The following is a 23,543-nucleotide window of genomic DNA, read 5'->3' on the forward strand; positions in this document are numbered from 1 at the left end:
ACCTTCAATAGAACGCGGTCGCACACCTGGAATTCCAACGGTTTCCTACGTTTATCGGCGTAGCTTTTTTGTCGGTCTCTGGAGGCTTTCAATCGTTCACGAATCTGAACGATCTTCTCCGTCGTTTCCCGTATGATTTCCGGACCTGTGAGAGTGCTTTCAGGAACTCTTCCCTTAGCTAATTGGGTATCACCCACCTCAGCCCAATACAGAGGGGATCTGCACTTTCGGCCATAGAGGGCTTCGAATGGAGCAACCTTTATGCTCGTGTGATAACTGTTGTTATAGGAAAATTCGAAAAGGGGTAAATGAGTATCCCATGCTTTCCCGAAGTCGATCACACAGGATCGCAACATATCTTCCAAGGTCTGGATAGTTGTCTCACTTTGCCCGTCGGTCTGCGGATGGTAGGCTATACTCATGTCCAACCTAGTTCCTAAGGGACTTTGTAATGACTGCCAGAACCTCGAAGCGAATCTACTATCTTTATCCGAGATAATGGATAAGGGAACACCGTGCAGTCTTACAATCTCATTAATGTAAGTCCTTGTAAGCTTCTCCATCTAGTCTGTTTCTTTGATCGGTAGGAAGTGTGCAGACTTGGTCAGTCTATCGACGATGACCCATATGGAATCAAGTCCACCCGTCGTCTTGGGCAACTTGGTTATGAAATCCATAGTTATCCGCTCCCACTTCCATTCTGGTATCTCCGACTGTTGTAAAAGACCAGAGGGTTTCTGGTATTCGACCTTGACCTTTGCGCAAGTAAGGCATTTATTCACGGAGGTAGCAATCTCTGCTTTCTTGTTAGGCCACCAGTATAACTTTTTGAGGTCCATATACATCTTATCTGATCCCGGGTGTACGGAATAACAAGTGTTCTGCGCCTCGTTCATGACTAAGTTTCTGAAACCACCTAGGTTCGGGGTCCAGATCCGGTCCATGAAATAGTAAGCTCCGTCACCCTTAACCTCTAAGTTCTTATCCATCCCTCTTAGGGATTCACCCGCCACATTTTCGGGCTTCAAAGCGTCAAGCTGAGCTGCCTTAATTTGGGTGGACAAGTTTGAATGGATAGTAATAGTCAATGATTTGACTCTACGACCAGAATATTCCTTCCGACTCAGGGCGCCAGCTACTATGTTGGCCTTACCCAGATGATAACGAATTTCTCATTCGTAATCACTGAGTAGCTCGACCCACCGTCGTTTTCTCATGTTAAGCTCCTTCTGGTCGAAGATGTGTTGTAAGCTCTTGTGGTCCGTAAAGATAGTGCTCTTTGTTCCATACAAGTAATGTCTCCAGATCTTCAGAGCAAACACAACTGCTCCTAGCTCAAGATCGTGGGTTGTGTAGTTGACTTCATGTGTCTTTAGTTGTCTTGAGGCATAGGCGATGACCTTTCCCCGCTGCATCAGAACACATCCGAGCCCTTGATTCAATTCATCGCAATAGACTACGAAGTCTGTATTCCTTCGGGAAGGGATAGTATTGGTGCAGTGCACAAGGCTCGTTTGAGCGTTTGGAACGCTCTTTCCTGCTTCTCTTCCCAGTCAAAGGCCAGGCCCTTCTGGGTCAGTGTTGTAAGAGGTTTCGCTATGCGGGAGAAGTTCTGAATGAACCTGCCATAATAGCCAACGAGGCCTAGAAATTGTCGAATTTCCGTAGGCGTCTTCGGTGCTAACCAGTTCTCAATTTCCTTGATTTTGGAAGGTCCATGTGTATTCCCTCTTCGCTAACCACGTGCCCTAAGAATTCGACTCGTCGAATCCAAAATTCGCATTTCGAGAACTTCACGTAGAGTTTCTCCGACCGTAAAGTTTCAAGGACTTGTCGCAGATGTTGACTATGCTCCTCCTTACTACGAGAGTAGATAAGTATGTCATCAATGAAAATGATGACGAACTGATCCAAGTAAGGACGACACACCCGATTCATTAAGTCAATGAATACTGCGGGCGTGTTTGTTAATCCGAATGGCATCACTACGAATTCGTAGTGCCCATAACGAGTTCGGAAGGTTGTCTTCGGAACATCCTCCCCTAGTACTCGTACTTGATGATATCCGGATCTTAATTCAATTTTTGAAAAGAAGCTCACCCCTTGTAGTTGGTCAAACAAATCGTCGATCCGAGGTAATGGATAACGATTTTTGACCGTCAGTTTGTTGAGCTCCCTGTAGTCGATGCACATGCGAAACGATCCATCTTTCTTCTTGACAAACAAGACTAAAGCTCCACAGGGTGAGAAGCTTGCCCTTATGAAGCCCTTGCTGAGCAGTTCGTTAAGTTGACCAGATAGTTCTTGCATCTTTGCAGGTGCTAGACGATAGGGCGATTTGGCTACTGGGGTAGCCCCTGGAACTAAGTCGATTCAGAAGTCGACTTGGCGTTGCGGAGGTAATCCTGGGAGTTCTTCTGGAAAGATGTCTGGAAAGTCGCATACTACTGGAATGTTCTGGATGTCTTTCGTTTCTTGGCTCACATCGACCACATGAGCAAGGAATGCTCGACATTCCTTTCGCAAGAATTTCTGAGCCTGGATGCTCGAGATGATACGAAGGTTCGTGCCGGGTTTTTCGCCATAGACTACTAGGGTTTCACCAGAGATCAGATTAAGGCGAACAACCTTTTCGTAACACATGATATCGACACGATGGAGACTCAACCAATCCATGCCGATAATGACATCGAAACTTTTAATTGAGACCGGCATAAGATCGATAGAAAATGAATGGTTATCTAAAGTTAGGGTACACCTTACGAATATACTGCTAGTGCTCTCTGTCTTCCCATTAGCCATTTCTACAGTGAACGATTCATTAAGTGATCGTGATTTTTGCCTAAGTAAATGAGCAAATTTTTGGTTCACGAAACTCCTCTCCGCTCCACTATCAAATAGAATGCATGCATAAGAGTTATCGAGGAGGAACGTACCAGTGACCACTGTAGGGTCGGCAACCGCTTCCTCATGGCCTATGGCGAGAACTCTTGCCGCTCCACCGGCAAGCCCTGCCTTCGGGCAGTTTCTTTTGAAGTGGCCTACTTCGCCACATCCGTAGCAAGTTTGGCCCGCTCCAGCACCGGGGGCTTGGTTGATTGGCTTCGCCGGAGCTTTACAGAAATGGGTTGTGTGCCCCTTTCCGTTGTAGTTCAGACACTGCATCTCCCGGCATGCACCTACGTGATGGAAGTTGCACTTGTTGCACTTAGGAAAACTTCCAGAGTATTGCTTTACCGGAGCAGTAGCGGCAAGTGTTATCGCAGCATGTACTTCCACGACTTGCCTCTTCTTGGCAACCTTAGCCTTCTTCTTGTCATCCCAAAACTTCCGCTTGGAATCAGCGGTTCTTGCAGGTTCTAAGATGGCCAGGGTAGTCGTTGCGGCCGGGGTACGAACCCCATGGTCTATGAGTCGCTGTGCCAATCGCTTGGCACTATCAAATGTAGTGGGGTGTGATGCCAAAACATTTCCCTGGTATGGGGGCACCAGTCCCCATATGTATCTTTTGATCTTCTCCCTCTAAAGGAATCATGTTGGGACAGAGGGCCACCAGTTCACAGAACCTGGCGGTGTAGGCGACTACGTTGGAGCCCTTCATGGTTAGGCCCCACAGTTCTTCCTCCAGATTTTGAAGCTCGCCCCTCGGGCAGTATTCCTCAATCATGAGGTCTCTCAAGGTTTCCCAGCCCATAGCATTAGCCACTACAAGAGATAGTGACTTAACATGGCCATTCCACCATGTTAGGGCTTTGGTTTCAAAGGTGCAAGCAAGATACTTCACCTTGCTCTCCTCGGGACAAGAGCAGATTTCAAAAACCAATTCGGTTTTCTCAAACCATTGCCAGAGGGCAATGACTCCGCCAGTTCCCTTGAAGGAAAATGGCTTGCAGTTCGTGAAGTCCTTATAGGAGCACTCTCTCAAGCGCACAGGAGCTTCCATCTAAACAGACTGAACAGGGGTTCCTCCTCCAGTGGAACCCGATGAATGATATTGAGCCATGGCTATAGCCACAGCGGCAACTACAACAACATTTAGAGCTATCGTATCGAATTGAGGAGTAGGTGGTTGAGGAGGTGGAGGAGGTGGTGTTTCGTTATTGAGATTTCTCCATGGATTTCTGTGAGGCGGCATCTTTGATCTATAGTTTATGAAGATGAAACATTGATATGATTTCAATGGAAGGAGTGATGAGAATGACTCACGGGCTAACTCTCCATAGCCCAAATGATATGATTGAATGGAAATCTTAAAACAATTACAGGATCACATTTGGATAATAATTCTCATAAGATTAGGTACCTGCCAAAATCACTGGGATTACAGATGTAATAAGTTCGGGAAAAATGGCCAACAGAATTAGGCCTTACATCAACCAAAATGGGAAAATTTTGACAGAATTACAACCTAACCAAGGCCTACCAGGCCTACGATTTATAAAATAGAGAATTAGACCAGAGTTTTTACATAACTAGGTTATATCCAAAAGAGAGAAGTTGAAGAGTATCTATCGACGACGAGAACTACCAGAGTGAGTCCTTCCTCCTGACAGAAGATGTTTTATGTCCCGCATACGCCTATCAGCCCTTGCTTGCTGAGCTCGAAGTTCTCTGACTTCCGCTCGCATTTCAGTGACTTCCCTCTGAAGAGCTGCATTATGGACCAGAGTCCTTTCATGAGCAGACTCTAGTTGGCGAATGCGGACAGTGTTAACACCAGTGTTGGCATCAATCTTTAAGATTCATTTGATAGAAGATTGACCCAGTATTGTATTCCGAGAAATCCTACGAACCATGATGGGTAAGACTCTGTCAGCAGAACCTTCATTTGTGAGGTTGTAGAAACTTTTGTCCCCATTGTAGGGAATGGGTTGACCCTGTTCATGGCTCCATGTATTCAAGTTTGTTGCCCACAGGGGTGTGGGTCCTTGAAATACAGGTCTGGGGTTGTTATTCGGGGCTTGACCTACTTGAGGTAGGTTATTGACTTCGGGCTCAGAGTCAGATCCATCCAAGAAGCCTTCTGCTTGATGATCATCCAAAGGGATTAGATGCGCATCATCGAACTCTGCCTCAAGCAATCCAGAATTTCCGTTGGGTGGAAAGTACGGGTCTCCGGGAATGTGGAATCCAGCCATTAAATCTATGCGAGAAGGGAGGTATAAGAATCTAGCACATAAGTAGCTAATAGTAATGTAAAATAATCCTATAGTATTTTAAGTTTAATGTTGTGTTCTAGTGTTCCCATTGTAGGGTTGTTGGTAAGATTTTAGACTTGTTGCAACCACACAACTACACTTAGGCACATGCTAGTCAACCCTCGGATAATATAGTTGATCAGGCTATATCTTCCCAGTTTTGACTATATGTCTCTAAGTCCACCTGTGTTGTTCAAAAATCGTAATTCTTTTGTGTTGTCCTAGTGACACTTATTTTAGTATGAATGCAGACTTGTATACTTAATTAAATATTTTAGTATTGAAAGTATAGACTCTTGATCAGAGTATTTTAATCCCAATGTATTTATAGTTAGTATATCTTTTATGGGTTGATATACTCAATTCACTATAAACAATGCTCTGAAACCAATCTGTCACACTCCAAACAATGAGTAGCGGAAACATTCTGGGTCGGAGGACGTCATGTACAGTATCACAACAATGAATAATAGTAAACAAGCAACAACATCATCCATTGCATTAATAATATAATTTCATACATGTGTGTTCTGTCAAAGATATAGACACCAAAAATATACATATCAAAATAAAAGATGAGTCTTGAACGAACTCCATCTTCTCAAAAGCCTGGCACTTGTACCTGTCTAGTAGTGACCTAAGAATACAAGTTATTTTGAAAGCGAGTATCAGCTTAATGCTGGTGAGATCATAAGTATATTAATGTCTGAGTTTGTATGAAAACGTTTGACAGTTGTTTCTGTAAGATGTTTTGTATAATGTTTAAACTCTCCTAGAAAACCCTATATTTTCTACTAACTATAGCCTTCTACCAAGGCATCTCGTGTTCGTGTGTATGTCTCTTGTTAGAGTGTGTGTTTCCTAATTCTAACTATCATTAACCAAAAATATAGTTACTACATTACCGTGGATCGTGTGAATATTCATGAAGTGAATGTAATGGGAAAATATTACCAGAGTGAGTCCTTCCTCCTGACAGAAGATGTTTTATGTCCCGCATACGCCTATCAGCCCTTGCTTGCTGAGCTCGAAGTTCTCTGACTTCCGCTCGCGTTTCAGTGACTTCCCTCTGAAGAGCTGCATTATGGACCAGAGTCCTTTCATGAGCAGACTCTAGTTGGTGAATGCGGACAGTGTTAACACCAGTGTTGGCATCAATCTCCAAGATTCGATGGATAGAAGATTGACCCAATATTGTATTCCGAGAAATCCAACGAACCATGATGGGTAAGACTCTGTCAGCAGGACCTCCATTTGTGAGGTTGTAGAAACTTTTGTCCCCATTGTAGGGAATGGGTTGACCCTGTTCATGGCTCCATGTATTCAAGTTTGTTGCCCACAGGGGTGTGGGTCCTTGAAATACAGGTCGGGGGTTGTTATTCGGGGCTTGACCTACTTGAGGTAGGTTATTGACTTCGGGCTCAGAGTCAGATCCATCCAAGAAGCCTTCTGCTTGATGATCATCCAAAGGGATTTGATGCTTATCATCGAACTTTGCCTCAAGCAATCCAGAATTTCCGTTGGGTGGAAAGTACGGGTCTCCGGGAATGTGGAATCCAGCCATTAAATCTACGCGAGAAAGGAGGTATAAGAATCTCGCACATAAGTAGCTAATAGTAATGTAAAATACTCCTATAGTATTTTTAGCTTAATGTTGTGTTCTAGTGTTCCCATTGTAGGGTTGTTGGTAAGATTTTAGACTTGTTGCAACCACACAACTACACTTAGGCACATGCTAGTCAACCCTCGGATAATATAGTTGATCAGGCTATATGTTCCCAGTTTTGACTATATGTCTCTAAGTCCACCTGTGTTGTTCAAAAATCGTAATTCTTTTGTGTTGTCCTAGTGACACTTATTTTAGTATGAATGCAGACTTGTATACTTAATTAAATATTTTAGTATTGAAAGTATAGACTCTTGATCAGAGTATTTTAATCCCAATGTATTTATAGTTAGTATATCTTTTATGGGTTGATATACTGAATTCACTATAAACAATGCTCTGATACAAATCTGTCACACTCCAAACAATGAGTGGCGGAAACATTCTGGGGCGGAGGACGTCATGTACAGTATCACAACAATGAATAATAGTAAACAAGCAACAACACCATCCATTGCATTAATAATATAATTTCATACATGTGTGTTCTGTCAAAGATATAGACACCAAAAATATACATATCAAAATAAAAGATGAGTCTTGAACGAACTCCATCTTCTCAAAAGCCTGGCACTTGTACTTGTCTAGTAGTGACCTAAGAATACAAGATATTTTGAAAGCGAGTATCAGCTTAATGTTGGTGAGATCATAAGTATATTAATGTCTGATTTTGTATGAAAACGTTTGAAAGATGTTTCTGTAAGATGTTTTGTACAATGTTTTGTATAATGTTTGAACTCTCCTAGAAAACCCTATATTTTCTACTAACTGTAGCCTTCTACCAAGGCATCTCGTGTTCGTGTGTATGTCTCTTGTTAGAGTGTGTGTTTCCCAATTCTGACAATCATTAACCAAAAATATAGTTACTACATTACCGTGGATCGGGTGAATATTCACGAAGTGAATGTAATGGGAAAATATTACCAGAGTGAGTCCTTCCTCCTGACAGAAGATGTTTTATGTCCCGCATACGCCTATCAGCCCTTGCTTGCTGAGCTCGAAGTTCTCTGACTTCCGCTCGCATTTCAGTGACTTCCCTCTGAAGAGCTGCATTATGGACCAGAGTCCTTTCATGAGCAGACTCTAGTTGGCGAATGCGGACAGTGTTAACACCAGTGTTGGCATCAATCTTTAAGATTCATTTGATAGAAGATTGACCCAGTATTGTATTCCGAGAAATCCTACGAACCATGATGGGTAAGACTCTGTCAGCAGAACCTTCATTTGTAAGGTTGTAGAAACTTTTGTCCCCATTGTAGGGAATGGGTTGACCCTGTTCATGGCTCCATGTATTCAAGTTTGTTGCCCACAGGGGTGTGGGTCCTTGAAATACAGGTCTGGGGTTGTTATTCGGGGCTTGACCTACTTGAGGTAGGTTATTGACTTCGGGCTCAGAGTCAGATCCATCCAAGAAGCCTTCTGCTTGATGATCATCCAAAGGGATTAGATGCGCATCATCGAACTCTGCCTCAAGCAATCCAGAATTTCCGTTGGGTGGAAAGTACGGGTCTCCGGGAATGTGGAATCCAGCCATTAAATCTATGCGAGAAGGGAGGTATAAGAATCTAGCACATAAGTAGCTAATAGTAATGTAAAATACTCCTATAGTATTTTTAGTTTAATGTTGTATTCTAGTGTTCCCATTGTAGGGTTGTTGGTAAGATTTTAGACTTGTTGCAACCACATAATTACACTTAGGCACATGCTAGTCAACCCTCGGATAATATAGTTGATCAGGCTATATCTTCCCAGTTTTCACTATATGTCTCTAAGTCCACCTGTGTTGTTCAAAAATCGTAATTCTTTTGTGTTGTCCTAGTGACACTTATTTTAGTATGAATGCAGACTTGTATACTTAATTAAATATTTTAGTATTTAAAGTATAGACACTTGATCATAGTATTTTAATCCCAATGTATTTATAGTTAGTATATCTTTTATGGGTTGATATACTCAATTCACTATAAACAATGCTCTGATACAAATCTGTCACACTCCAAAACCATGAGTGGCGGAAACATTCTGAGGCGGACGACGTCATGTATAGTATCACAACAATGAATAATAGTAAACAAGCAACAACATCATCCATTGCATTAATAATATAAGTTCATACATGTGTGTTCTATCAAAGATATAGACACCAAAAATATACATATCAAAATAAAAGATGAGTCTTGAACGAACTCCATCTTCTCAAAAGCCTGGCACTTGTACCTGTCTAGTAGTGACCTAAGAATACAAGTTATTTTGAAAGCGAGTATCAGCTTAATCTTGGTGAGATCATAAGTATATTAATGTCTGAGTTTGTATGAAAACGTTTGAAAGATGTTTTTGTAAGATGTTTTTTACAATGTTTTGTATAATGTTTGAACTCTCCTAGAAAACCCTATATTTTCTACTAACTGTAGCCTTCTACCAAGGCATCTCGTGTTCGTGTGTATGTCTCTTGTTAGAGTGTGTGTTTCCCAATTCTGACTATCATTAACCAAAAATATAGATACTACATTACCGTGGATCGGGTGAATATTCACGAAATGAATGTAATGGGAAAATATTACCAGAGTGAGTCCTTCCTCCTGACAGAAGATGTTTTATGTCCCGCATACGCCTATCATCCCTTGCTTGCTGAGCTCGAAGTTCTCTGACTTCCTCTCGCATTTCAGTGACTTCCCTCTGAAGAGCTGCATTATGGACCAGAGTCCTTTCATGAGCAGACTCTAGTTGGCGAATGCGGACAGTGTTAACACCAGTGTTGGCATCAATCTCCAAGATTCATTTGATAGAAGATTGACACAGTATTGTATTCCGAGAAATCCTACGAACCATGATGGGTAAGACTCTGTCAGCAGAACCTCCATTTGTGAGGTTGTAGAAACTTTTGTCCCCATTGTAGGGAACGGGTTGACCCTGTTCATGGCTCCATGTATTCAAGTTTGTTGCCGACAGGGGTGTGGGTCCTTGAAATACAGGTCAGGGGTTGTTATTCGGGGCTTGACCTACTTGAGGTAGGTTATTGACTTCGGGCTCAGAGTCAGATCCATCCAAGAAGCCTTCTACTTGATGATCATCCAAAGGGATTTGATGCGCATCATCGAACTCTGCCTCAAGCAATCCAGAATTTCCGTTGGGTGAAAAGTACGGGTCTCCGGGAATGTGGAATCCAGCCATTAAATCTACGCGAGAAGGGAGGTATAAGAATCTAGCACATAAGTAGCTAATAGTAATGTAAAATACTCCTATAGTATTTTAAGTTTAATGGTGTGTTCTAGTGTTCCCATTGTAGGGTTGTTGGTAAGATTTTAAACTTGTTGCAACCACACAACTACACTTAGGCACATGCTAGTCAACCCTCGGATAATATAGTTGATTAGGCTATATCTTCCCAGTTTTGATTATATGTCTCTAAGTCCACCTGTGTTGTTCAAAAATCGTAATTCTTTTGTGTTGTCCTAGTGACACTTATTTTAGTATGAATGCAGACTTGTATACTTAATTAAATATTTTACTATTTAAAGTATAGACTCTTGATCAGAGTATTTTAATCCCAATGTATTTATAGTTAGTATATCTTTTATGGGTTGATATACTCAATTCACTATAAACAATGCTCTGATACCAATCTGTCACACTCCAAAACGATGAGTGGTGGAAACATTCTGGGGCGGAGGACGTCATGTACAGTATCACAACAATGAATAATAGTAAACAAGCAACAACACCATCCATTGCATTAATAATATAATTTCATACATGTGTGTTCTGTCAAAGATATAGACACCAAAAATATACATATCAAAATAAAAGATGAGTCTTGAACGAACTCCATCTTCTCAAAAGCCTGGCACTTGTACCTGTCTAGTAGTGACCTAAGAATACAAGTTATTTTGAAAGCGAATATCAGCTTAATGCTGGTGAGATCATAAGTATATTAATGTCTGAGTTTGTATGAAAACGTCTGAAAGTTGTTTCTGTAAGATGTTTTGTACAATGTTTTGTATAATGTTTGAACTCTCCTAGAAAACCCTATATTTTCTACTAACTGTAGCCTTCTACCAAGGCATCTCGTGTTCGTGTGTATGTCTCTTGTTAGAGTGTGTGTTTCCCAATTCTGACTATCATTAACAAAAAATATAGTTACTACATTACCGTGGATCGTGTGAATATTCACGAAGTGAATGTAATGGGAAAATATTACCAGAGTGAGTCCTTCCTCCTGACAGAAGATGTTTTATGTCCCGCATACGCCTATCAGACCTTGCTTATTGAGCTCGAAGTTCTCTGACTTCCGGTCGCATTTCAGTGAGTTCCCTCTTAAGAGCTGCATTATGGACCAGAATGCTTTCATGAGCAGACTCTAGTTGGCGAATGCGGACAGTGTTAACACCAGTGTTGGCATCAATCTCCAAGATTCGATTGATAGAAGATTGACCCAGTATTGTATTCCGAGAAACCCTACGAACCATGATGGGTAAGACTCTGTCAGCAGAACCTCCATTTGTGAGGTTGTAGAAACTTTTGTCCCCATTGTAGGGAATGGGTTGACCCTGTTCATGGCTCCATGTATTCAAGTTTGTTGCCCACAGGGGTGTGGGTCCTTGAAATACAGGTCGGGGGTTGTTATTCGGGGCTTGACCTACTTGAGGTAGGTTATTGACTTCAGGCTCAGAGTCAGATCCATCCAAGAAGCCTTCTGCTTGATGATCATCCAAAGGGATTTGATGCTCATCATCGAACTTTGCCTCAAGCAATCCAGAATTTCCGTTGGGTGGAAAGTACGGGTCTCCGGGAATGTGGAATCCAGCCATTAAATCTACGCGAGAAGGGAGGTATAAGAATCTAGCACATAAGTAGCTAATAGTAATGTAAAATACTCCTATAGTATTTTAAGTTTAATGTTGTGTTCTAGTGTTCTCAGTGTAGGGTTGTTGGTAAGATTTTAGACTTGTTGCAACCACACAACTACACTTAGGCACATGCTAGTCAACCCTTGGATAATATAGTTGATCAGGCTATATCTTCCCAGTTTTGACTATATGTCTCTAAGTCCACCTGTGTTGTTCAAAAATCGTAATTCTTTTGTATTGTCCTAGTGACACTTATTTTAGTATGAATGCAGACTTGTATACTTAATTAAATATTTTAGTATTTAAAGTATAGACTCTTGATCAGAGTATTTTAATCCCAATGTATTTATAGTTAGTATATCTTTTATGGGTTGATATACTCAATTCACTATAAACAATGCTCTGATACCAATCTGTCACACTCCAAAACCATGAGTGGTGGAAACATTCTGGGGCGGAGGACGTCATGTATAGTATCACAACAATGAATAATAGTAAACAAGCAACAACATCATCCATTGCATTAATAATATAATTTCATACATGTGTGTTCTGTCAAAGATATAGACACCAAAAATATAGATATCAAAATAAAAGATGAGTCTTGAACGAACTCCATCTTCTCAAAAGCCTGGCACTTGTACCTGTCTAGTAGTGACCTAAGAATACAAGTTATTTTGAAAGCGAGTATCAGCTTAATGCAGGTGAGATCATAAGTATATTAATGTCTGATTTTGTATGAAAACGTTTGAAAGTTGTTTCTGTAAGATGTTTTGTACAATGTTTTGTATAATGTTTGAACTCTCCTAGAAAACCCTATATTTTCTACTAACTGTAGCCTTCTACCAAGGCATCTCGTGTTCATGTGTATGTCTCTTGTTAGAGTGTGTGTTTCCCAATTTTGACTATCATTAACCAAAAATATAGATACTACATTACCGTGGATCGTGTGAATATTCACGAAGTGAATGTAATGGGAAAATATTATCGTACCGTAGTATTTGTGATAAGTGAGTACCATGGTACTAACTACCTTAATACAAAAAGGTGTTCCAAATAACATGTGATTGACCTATATCCTGCTACCGACTCTAGTAAAATGACGATGTAAGACGCCATAAGAAATGACATTTGGCACTCATAGACTTGCAAGTCCCACTGTAGCGAGCAGCAAGGTGTAGGATAGTCAATCCAGTATAGATCTATACACAAACTCATATGCTCTCCAATTAAGGAGATTCGGGATAGAAGAACGTTCGTGGCAGGAAGTTCCATGACCCGCTCAATGGTTCACATAACTGCATAAATATATATGAAATGAATGTGCTAACTGAAAGTGTAATCTTTCTCTGTCTAGCCTGTGTGTACTGAAATGTTCTGCGTGTGCTAGCCGTAATGTATGTTCTCTCTATCTAGCATGTATAGTAATGTACTGTGAGTACTACTCAAACTGAATCATGAATGAACTGACTCATTGTATGCTTCATTGTTTTAGTTATAGTATTAGTATTCTCCTGTGCTACCCCTATGGTAACTTACTAATGATGTAACTGGTACGTATGAACATGGAAGTATACCCTTGCTACCCAAGGGTACTGAATGAACTGGAAGGACCTTTCTGACTATATATGTACACATGATACATAATTAATATTTAAATGACCTTCGGACGGATACCCGATATCCCACCAGACCACATCTCAAGCACGAAAAGGAAATAGGGCGGGCAGGCCTTCCTAATCCTTTTAAACATTTCTTATATAAGTATACATACATAGACCTGCAACTGATAATAAGTATTAAAGAGTTTAAGTAAAAGTATTTGATAAGTAAAAGAGTTTGTAAAACAATTTGAAACAATTCGGTTTGTTAAACAGTTTGAACGGTAAGAAATCATTGGTTTTGTAGTTATTAATCACATGTGATTGATGTAATAACTATAAGTATTTAACTTGTATCCCCCCTATAAAGCATTTCAAAACATTTAAATCATTGGTTAAGGGGTATGAACTCACCTATAGTGAGTGGTACGGATGAACTGAAGATGTAGGATCGCTCGGTAACAAGTGAAGTCTTGAACACACTTTATAACCCTAGTTAACATATAATACCGCATATATGTATACAATTAGTCTTAAACTACTAATTGATAATGTTAAGACATCCTAGAACATAATAAACACTTTATATAAGTGTTATAAGCCTTAAGGATTGCATCTAAGTTGTTATGGGACAAGGCTAGTGAGTTTAGGGTTCCAAGGGACTTCATACTTGAGTTTACTCTCCACATAACCCCACACAAGGAGTTTACGGTCGTAAAATCTTGTGTTTACGGCCATGAAATCCTAGACTTAGTGTCATTTTGTGTTTTGAAGTCCTAAATGATTTCTAGAAGCAATTTGTTTTGGTGGTTTAATCCTTGGAAGGGTTTAGGGCATCAAAACACTCTTTTTAGGAGTTTTCGGCCCAAAGGCCATTTCCTTTTGAGTTTACTGCCGTAAACTCATATGGAAGTGGATATTTTTGTGCTTTCAAGTCCCAAACTCATGTAGGAAAAGTTCTATACATTTATCTAAGGCTAGTGAAGGCCTTAGGCACACATTGGTGCCCTTGTTTGATGTTCACGGCCCATGAACCATATTAGGGTCGTAAACTCACTTTGGGAGGGGTTTTTGATGTTTTAAGCTTCCTCAAATAACTAGGAGTAAATCTAGGTAATTGTCCAAAGCTTTAGGAGTGTTAAAAACACTTTTTGGTCGTTGTTTTTGGAGTTCACGGTCCAAGAACTTCTTGCGCCGTGAACACCTAAACTTTGGTGTTTTTTTGTTGTTTTCTGGTCTTAAATACACCTATATACAAGCTTAAGTTCGTTATTTAACAAGTGGAAGGGACTAGGCATCATATAAGCCCTATATAAGATTTTACTCCCCAAGATGTTCTTGGGCGGTAAACTCCCGAATCTTGCAGTTTTGCTATGTAACCTATGTTATTAAACATGTTATAAGCCATATAATACAACTAGAGAAGGGAACTCACGATTTTGGATGAAAACCCGAAGATCCGTGAGAGAAAATTGGCTTTTCTCTAGTTGGAATTGTCAATAATGAATGAATATGGCTCAAAATTCTATATATAGTCCTGAGATTTTTGGCAGAAAATATTTTATTCCCGTAATGAACTCTAATGTAATAGAGTTTTCAAGTAATAGTGTTGCACAAATCCCTAGTGCATTCACTCTCCTGATATCTCCTTATGTGTAAATCCCGAAATACTCAAACTTATATCGAAAAGTCTGAAAATTTACTGTGACTGTGATAACTTCTATTGCCTTGATAAAGTTCGTACATAATGGAAATTTCGGGTTGTCACACCAACTGAGAGTTCACTAGAGGGATGACCATCACCAGTAGTAGATACTTTACTTCATTTTCCTTGTTAGAAAGGATTTGTGTTTCTGTCTATGCCCTATGTGGCATTTTCTACGAAACTATCTTGTACTGTAAGTACTTTTGGTTAGGTCTTTATGCTGTCAAGAACTATCTACTCTGGATATGATTTAAGACCTTTTTGCAAGGTCATTTTCCCGAACTTGTACGTCATGAATGTCAAAGATATTGACAGTCGCCTAACTTCTGTGTCATTCTTTATTCAAATACTCTTATCATACTTTCATTAAAGTCTATTTGAAACATGCTCTAATCAAGTCATTGGACTATAGAAATTTGACTCCGGAGACATCTCCAAGTCTCTTTTAATGGTTGGATCATGTTATTCACCAACCAACGATACCTCGGCTAGAATGACACACATCTTGAGACCATTGTACGAACTTACTTCCGATCTTTGCTAGGACTGCATCATAGGGATGTAGGTCAAAACCTCGTGAACATACTTCTATTCCGTACTAGGACTGCATCATAGGGATGTAGGTCAAACCTTAGAGAACATACTTCTGTACTTTACATGAGCGATCGAACTACGTCTAGGTTCAACCATTCTCGCTCACAAATTCATTTTTCTTTCCGTGTAACAGAATCATGTCGCCAAGGAAAGATAATCAACCCCTCAACCGAACACCAACTCTTCAGATTGATGCAGCTACCTTTCAAGTTGCAGTCTCGGCTGTCGTGTCAGCTATTCTGACCCACCTTAACGCTAACAACGCAAATGTTAGCGGGATTCTTAACAACGATTCCAATCCGAGTAACAATCAAGCACCTCAATGAGCAGCAAACTACCACGACACCCCGAGTCCCAAGACCAAGTGTAACAAATGGAAGACTTGGGCTAAATCTAAGGACAAATCCCTTTAAAGGGCGAACAGGAAACAACCACCAGTAACAACCTTCACAGCCACGACATCGGTACCCCCTACTACCATCCCTTCGGGTATTCCAATTGCCCTAACCCAACCAGACCGTATGTTGGGGACTTACCGAAGTGCGATAAGTGCGTCATCCATCATCTAGGAGGATGTCGTATACCGCACTGCTTTAACTGCAACAGAGACGGGCATACTACCCGCTGCTGTAGAATTCGGATCCAACACATTACTTCGACCACCAATGTCGAAAACTCTAGGATATGCCATCTATGTGGTGAGATAGGGCACCTCAAGAGAGACTATCCATCAGGGCAGATCGACGATGGAACAAGAAGAGTTTGACCTCAGAATGGAAAGAGGCAGCGAAGGAACCTATTATAGTATCAGTTCACTTCCAATCGTCAGTATTTTATATGCTTTTTAATCATGTTTAAAAACTAGTGCAACCAGAGTCTTATCTTTTGCGAGATCGCGTCCGTTTAGGGATGCTCGTGCTGCGTATACTTGTCTTTTGTAGTATACCTTGTTCGCAGCAATAGTCTTGTAGTAAATCTAAAAGTACAGTAACTCTGTTAGAGATTTCACTGTTGTGTTTTGTCTGTAACGCCTTATGTTCAAATCTAATGTCTTTAGTTTCCATATGATTTCGACTTTATCATACGACTCGAGTAAATTCGATCCTCGCAATACCAACTTCATACGTACATCTCTTTCTCAGTAAACGTCTTTTAGCGAAGCCGTCATATCATAACACCGAAGTACTCATGCATGGAGTACCTTATAGTTCTTTTCCTTTCCGAAGGAATCCCCGCAGCTTTACTCATACAATACGTCAAGTTCAATTCAAAGATTCATACGATTAATCTATCACTGAAGAATGTATACATAGGGGGTGATATATAATCAATGTTCTACAGGTTTAAAATTGATGATTCCACTTTAACTTCTTTTCCATTGATGGGATGTGAGCTTAAGGAAGAATCAGTTATTCGAGTACCTTTTCAATCTTAATTATATACGACTCGTATACACGAGATTGTGATCGTTGAACCATGCATGAATTCTAATATGAACGTCAGGACGAGGACTGCCCAAGACTACGAGTAATTACTTTGGCATGTGAACAAACTTAGAACCCAGTATGACTCTTATAACCAGATTGCCTCACAGTCTAAACACCTACGGAGATACGAGAATAGCCCGGACAACACAACGAACTACTGAACAATAGAATTGGAAGGCCAAGCTTCTCACCCTTGAGAGCTCCGATCTTATTCTTCCAGAAGTCGAAGGATTGAGTCATATGTACCTCGGCTATCGAGGACTCCATCAAGATTTCCACTAGAAATCCTAGGAACGAATTACTTTCAGAAATGGATGTGAGATCCGAATATTACCAGTTCGAGTGTTAAGGAAGGAAGTCCTGAAGACTACCCTCCGAACTCGATGCGGACACTTCGAGTCTGTAGTGATACCCCTCGGATAGGACCAATACACCGATAGTATTCATGAGCTAAATGAGTAGGGTACGTCTTTCTTACTAGGATAAGTCGTCATTCTCCTTGTAATGACATACTTATCTACCCTCGTAATAAGAAAGAACCCATAGAAACATCACCTTCAGAGGAACTTTCGCGAAGTTCTCTAAGCACGAGTTTTGAAATTGAAGAGTCAGATTCCTAAGACACACTGTTAGTGATGTGGGAATTTTTTAGTACTCTTTCAATTTGTCAACACCGTTGAGAATTTGTCAACACCAGAGAAGCCGACAGAAATTCGCCAAAATTCTAGGTCGTGCAGACCTACTATCGTAGTCCATTAAGAACTCCTCGCAAATTACAAAAACCCTTTTCGACTTTGACCCAGGAGGGGGTGGCCCTTGACTGGGAAGTTAAGCGAGAGAAATAACCATTGGAATTCCAAGTGAGAGACCAAATTCTTTAGGAAATCTCACTCTGGGAATGGCTTGATACAATTCGTAAAGCGTGGAAAGCTAAATCCAATATAGTTAGAACCTCCGAGATTCTTACCAGAATCGGTCCTGTACCTCACAAACTAGACCTGCTCCGCAAACTCAGTAACGTACATTTTTACTCTTCGCGTCTCGATTTTGAAAACATACCTTTCCGTTAGGACTCTCGTAAGCAACTCGACGACATCGAGATTAACGAGATCCTCGCCTTCGTATTTAAAACCGTAGTGACCCTCGACCGAGAGGTCAAGCGGACGAAGCCACGTCGTCGCCCATTAGTGAAGGTTCGTTGGAATACCAACCGAGGACCCGAATTCACTTATGAGCGCGAGAACCAATCGATTAGGAAGTTTCCACCTCATGACTCGATCATTCATGCCTACTTCCTTACCTAAATTCCAATTTCGGGACGAAATTTCCTTTAACAGGGGGATGATGTGACAACCCAGAATTTTCATTCGGTCAAACCCTAAAAGTCAATCACTTCATATTATAAGTCAAGTTCACTTTTACTTGTTTTTGGGAAAAATAAAGTTCATTTAATTATTTTTATATTATTTTTAAACGAACGGGTGAAAGAAAGTGTCGTCTCGGGTTTTGAATTTTAAAAACCGCAAACACCTCGCGTCTTAGAAGTTCCCAGCCAAACTATTTCGTTTGGGTCGAAAAATCATCCTAAAAATCCGTAAACTCATGCTTATCCATGATTTTACTGCCTAAGTCTAGTTATAATATGTTTACTCCCTAAAAGAGTAAACTCAAAAACACTCTCAAGTATCATCTTGGAATCAATTCAAGATCTTCAAACTTGTAAGTGATCTAGCCATTTCAAGTTGATTAAACACTTAATCTAGTGTTTGTGCATCTATTCATCCATTCATTTTTGTGTTTTTGATTAGATTTCCAAGAACACCAAGAACATACACTAAGTGTTCTTGGACTTTTAGCTAAATCCAAGGTTCCTTATTGTAATTACTTCTATCATTGAGTCTTCTCAAGCTTGTATTACATATTAACATCAAAGAAAAGTCCCAAGAACACCAAGATAAAGGTGTTCACGGTTTTGGGAGGCTCCCAAAACCGTAAACACCATTTATGGTGCAAAGTGGTGCCTTAAGGTGCCTAGATGTTTCACCATGCCTTAGGGACTTGTCTAGGTTCATCCTTGATGAGTTTATCACACAAAAAGCACCAAATACTTCCATTTTTATGTGTTTATGGTTTGGGGATCTCCCAAAACCGTAAACACCCCAAAAAGTGCATAAAAGTCCCATAAAAGTCCAATGGTTATTCCTTACGTCTAAATCTAACCTAGACTGTTGCCATGATTAAGCTAATGACTTGAAAACCCCCAAATACCAATCTTATGAGTTTAAGGTAGTAAACTCATGAGTTTAAGGTAGTAAACCCAAAGAGAAATGACCATGAGGCCGTAAACTCCTCAAATGAGTGTAATGATGCCCTAATCTCTTCCAAAGGCCAAACCACCTAGTAGAAATGCTTCAAAGGACTTGCAAAACCTCAAACCAACTTATGGTAAAAAAGAGAGGAGTTTACGACCGTAAACTCTTGAGTTTGCGACTGTAAACTCATTAGGTCAAAGTCATGAAAACCGTGAACTCCAAGGGAGTTTACCCTTGAACCCCAAACACTATAGCAAGGTCCTTTAGCACTTAGATGCAACCCTTATGACTTGTAGAACCCAAATAAGGTGTTTTACATGCCTTAGGATGTCGTAACTTTGTCAATTAGTGGTTTAAAGTCTAATTGGATACATATATGTGTGATTATATGTTAACTAGGATCATTGAGTGTGAACAAGTCTTCACTTGTCACCTAGCTACCCTACATCATTCAGTACATCCAAACCACCATCTTCAGGTGAGTTCATACCCCTTAATCAATGTTTTAAATGATTTTAAATGCTTTAAATGGGAGGGAATACAAGTAGAAAACAACATGTTATTAAATCAATCATATGTATTTATAACTGTGTTTTCATTCAGCAGATTTCACATACTACAAAATGTGATGCATGAAATGGTTTTATATCTTAAAAATACCTTGATAGCAAAAGTATTACGTTTGAAATGTTTATTAAAATGACATCAAGTCATTGTTAATTATTGCTCAAAACTCTTAGATGTCTTACAAAACAATTTTTACCTTCTTGAACAAAACTATATCTATACACTTATGTTCTTTTATATGTATTGATGTTATAGTTTTCATCCTTCATTCAGTTTCCCACACTCTTGTGTAGCAAGGGTGTATAAACCTGTTTAGACAATCAATTTCCTTCCAGTTAACTATTATAGGGATAGTTAGGAGATACATAACATTATTCCTATTACAAGGAATTACATCAGAGTCAGTTCATTCATGAGTCTACACTACACATTACATGTTACATGAATACGCTTACATGAATACGCTTACATAGATACGCTTACATGAATATGCTTACATGAATACCTTTACGTAGATATATTTTCCTGTATACATTTAAATGGATACTTGTACCTCGATTCATTAGGATGATTTATTAGTACCTTCTGTGTAAATTGTCCTGCCTATCCCAGTTCAACGGGATATCCAGACGGGACTAACCATTCTGTAACCCAGCTGTTAGCACCAATGGTTGATGAACATCTACGGATGCCTACAGTTATTACTTATATTAGGAGTACTTTTACGGGACTAACCATTCCTCGGGCCTACTGTTCGCTACAGAGGTTGATGAACATCTACGGATGCCTACGGTTAATACTTATATTAGGAATACGTTTACGGGACTAACCCTTCCTCCCACCTGCTGTAGCTACAGAGGACAATTGAACAATCTACGGATGTTCAAAGGTTATACATTTCGCAAATCACGATGTCAAGTTAATCCTAATACAAAAGGATAAAACTTACATGATTATATTTTTCCTATTACTTTATCTTGTGATACATTCACATAAACGATGAGTTAGACTAAGTACTGTTTGTAATAGTCAAAAAGAAGGAAAAACTATCATTTTCATAGCAAAAACTATCATTTTCATAGCAAAACATACTAGTAGGAAACATGGGATTTTCTAGGGTTTTTCATACTTATATCAACTGTTTCATTTAAAGATTTACATGGCTTTCATAACAGCTTTCCAAAACAAGACAATGACACTTAAATACTTATGAATTCACCAGCTTTAGGCTGATACTCGCTTTCAAAATAACTTGTATTCTCAGGTCAGCAGTTAGACAGGTATGATGGCCAGGTTTTGAGAAGTCGGAGCACAGACAAGACTCATCTTATTTTGATTATTCATTTTATTGTTGTACATTATGAAAGAAAACACATGTATTAAAAAATTACTTTTAATGCAATGGATGATGTTGTTGCTTGTTTAATACTTCACACTGTTATGATACTTCACATGACGTCCTCCACCCCGGAACGTTTCCGTCGTTCTTGGTTTTGGGGTGTGACAGTATCTGACTCAACTCCGCAGGTAGCTCCAACCGATATGCTACCTTGCCCACCCTCGCGGTCACCCTAAACGGCCCAATATACTGGGGCCCCAGCTTTTCCCTCTTCCTGAATCGAATCACTCCTTTCCAAGGAGACACTTTCAGGAGTACGAAGTCTCCGACCTGAAACTCGAGCTCGGATCGTCCCCTATCCGTGTAACTCTTATGGAGACTCTGATCTGTCAACAACCTCTACCTGACCTGTTGTATCTGCTCTGTCTTCTGAAGCACTATCTAAGTGTTTCCCATCACTCGCTGCCCTACCTTTCCGTAACAGATGGGAGTACGACACATCCTCCCATACAACAACTCGAAGGGAGGCAAACCAATGCTCGGATGCTGACTGTTGTTATAGGAAAACTCAGCCAACGGCAAATACATGTCCCAACTCCCTCCGAATTCCAACACACATGCCGAAAGCATGTCCTCAAGCCTCTGATTCATGCGCTCACCATGTCCGTCCGTCTGAGGGTGGTATGCAGTACTGAAATGCAGCCTCGTGCCCAACTCCCCGCAGAACTTCTTCCAGAACCTGGAATTGAAACGTACATCCTAATCTGATACAATCGAGATCAGCACTCCATGCCTCGATACCACCTCCCTCACATACAACTCTACCAGCCTCTCCGTAGAAGAGCTCTCACTAATATCAAGAAAATGAGCGCTCTTCGTCAGCTGGTCGACAATCACCCAAATTGCATCGAAACCCCTCGCGGTACTCGACAACTTGGTGATGAAATCATTAGAAATCTATTCCCACTTCCATTAGGGAACCTCAAGTGGCTACAACATGCCATGCGGATGCTGGTGCTCGGCCTTAACCCTGCGACATGTCAAGCATCTCTCAACAAACCATGCTACATCCCTCTTCATACATGGCCACCAATAATCTCTCTTCATATCCAAATACATCTTAGTGGTCCTGGGATGGATCGAGAATCTCGATCTATGCGCCTCCTCCATCAAAGTGGTGTGCGTCCCGCCTGCATACGGCACCCCAATCCTACCCTAAAAAGGTCATCAGCCTGCGGCTATCGGTAATGAACTCAGGCACTTGCCCAATCACCCGGTCTCTCTTACGGTTCTCCGGTCTCACGACCTCTGCCTGGGCCTCCTGAATGGTTTCCAACACCGGAGTCATCACTGTCAAGCGCATATAAATGTCTCGAATCGGGCACTCTCTTCCTTACAGCTTAGGGAATTAGCTACAACATTAGCCTTGCCCGGGTCGTACAGGATTTCACAATCGTAATCCTTTACCACGTCCAACCATCTCCTCTGTCACATATTCAGATTAGGCTGATCCATCAAATACTTCAAGCTCTTGTGCTCCATGTAGATGGTAGACCGAACCCCATACAAATAGTGACGCCAGATCTTGAGGGCGAACACCACTGCCCCCAACTCCAGATCATAGTTGGGATACCTCGTCTCATGAGGCTTCAGTTGCCTCGATGCATATGCTATCACATGCCCCCTCTGCATAAGTACTGCACCCAACCCTGATATCGATGCGTCACAATACCCACAAAATCCTCCATCCCTTCCGGGAGGGCTAGCACTGGGGCTTCGCACAATCTCTGGCGAAGTTTCTCAAATGAGGTATGCTGCTTCAGACCCCATGAAAAAGCAACACCCTTCCGGGTCAACCTGGTGAGTGGCACGACGATCTTGGAGAAATCCCTGATAAATCTCCGATAATAGCCGGCTAATCCTAGAAAACTCCTGATCTCGGTGGGTGATCTCGGCACCTCCCACCTCATAATCGCTTCAATCTTGGCCGGATCAACCAAAAGCTCATTCTGGTTAACGAGGTGTCCCAAGAACTGGACCTCTCGTAACCAAAAATCACACTTGGAGAGCATTTCCTCAGCCACCATATCAGAGAGTGAAACCCTAAGAGAGCATTTCCTTCTTCCTTAAGCTTTTGTGTGAGTGTTTTGAGCTAAAAGCGCCTTTGTGTGTTAGTGAAGAAGAAGGAGAGGAGCTTTTGGAGGCTAGGGCTTGAAGTGCAAATTTG

Source organism: Lactuca serriola, chromosome 5 (genome assembly GCF_051521515.1).
Source record: "Lactuca serriola cultivar US96UC23 chromosome 5, Lser_US96UC23_V15, whole genome shotgun sequence".
NCBI lineage: Eukaryota > Viridiplantae > Streptophyta > Magnoliopsida > Asterales > Asteraceae > Lactuca > Lactuca serriola.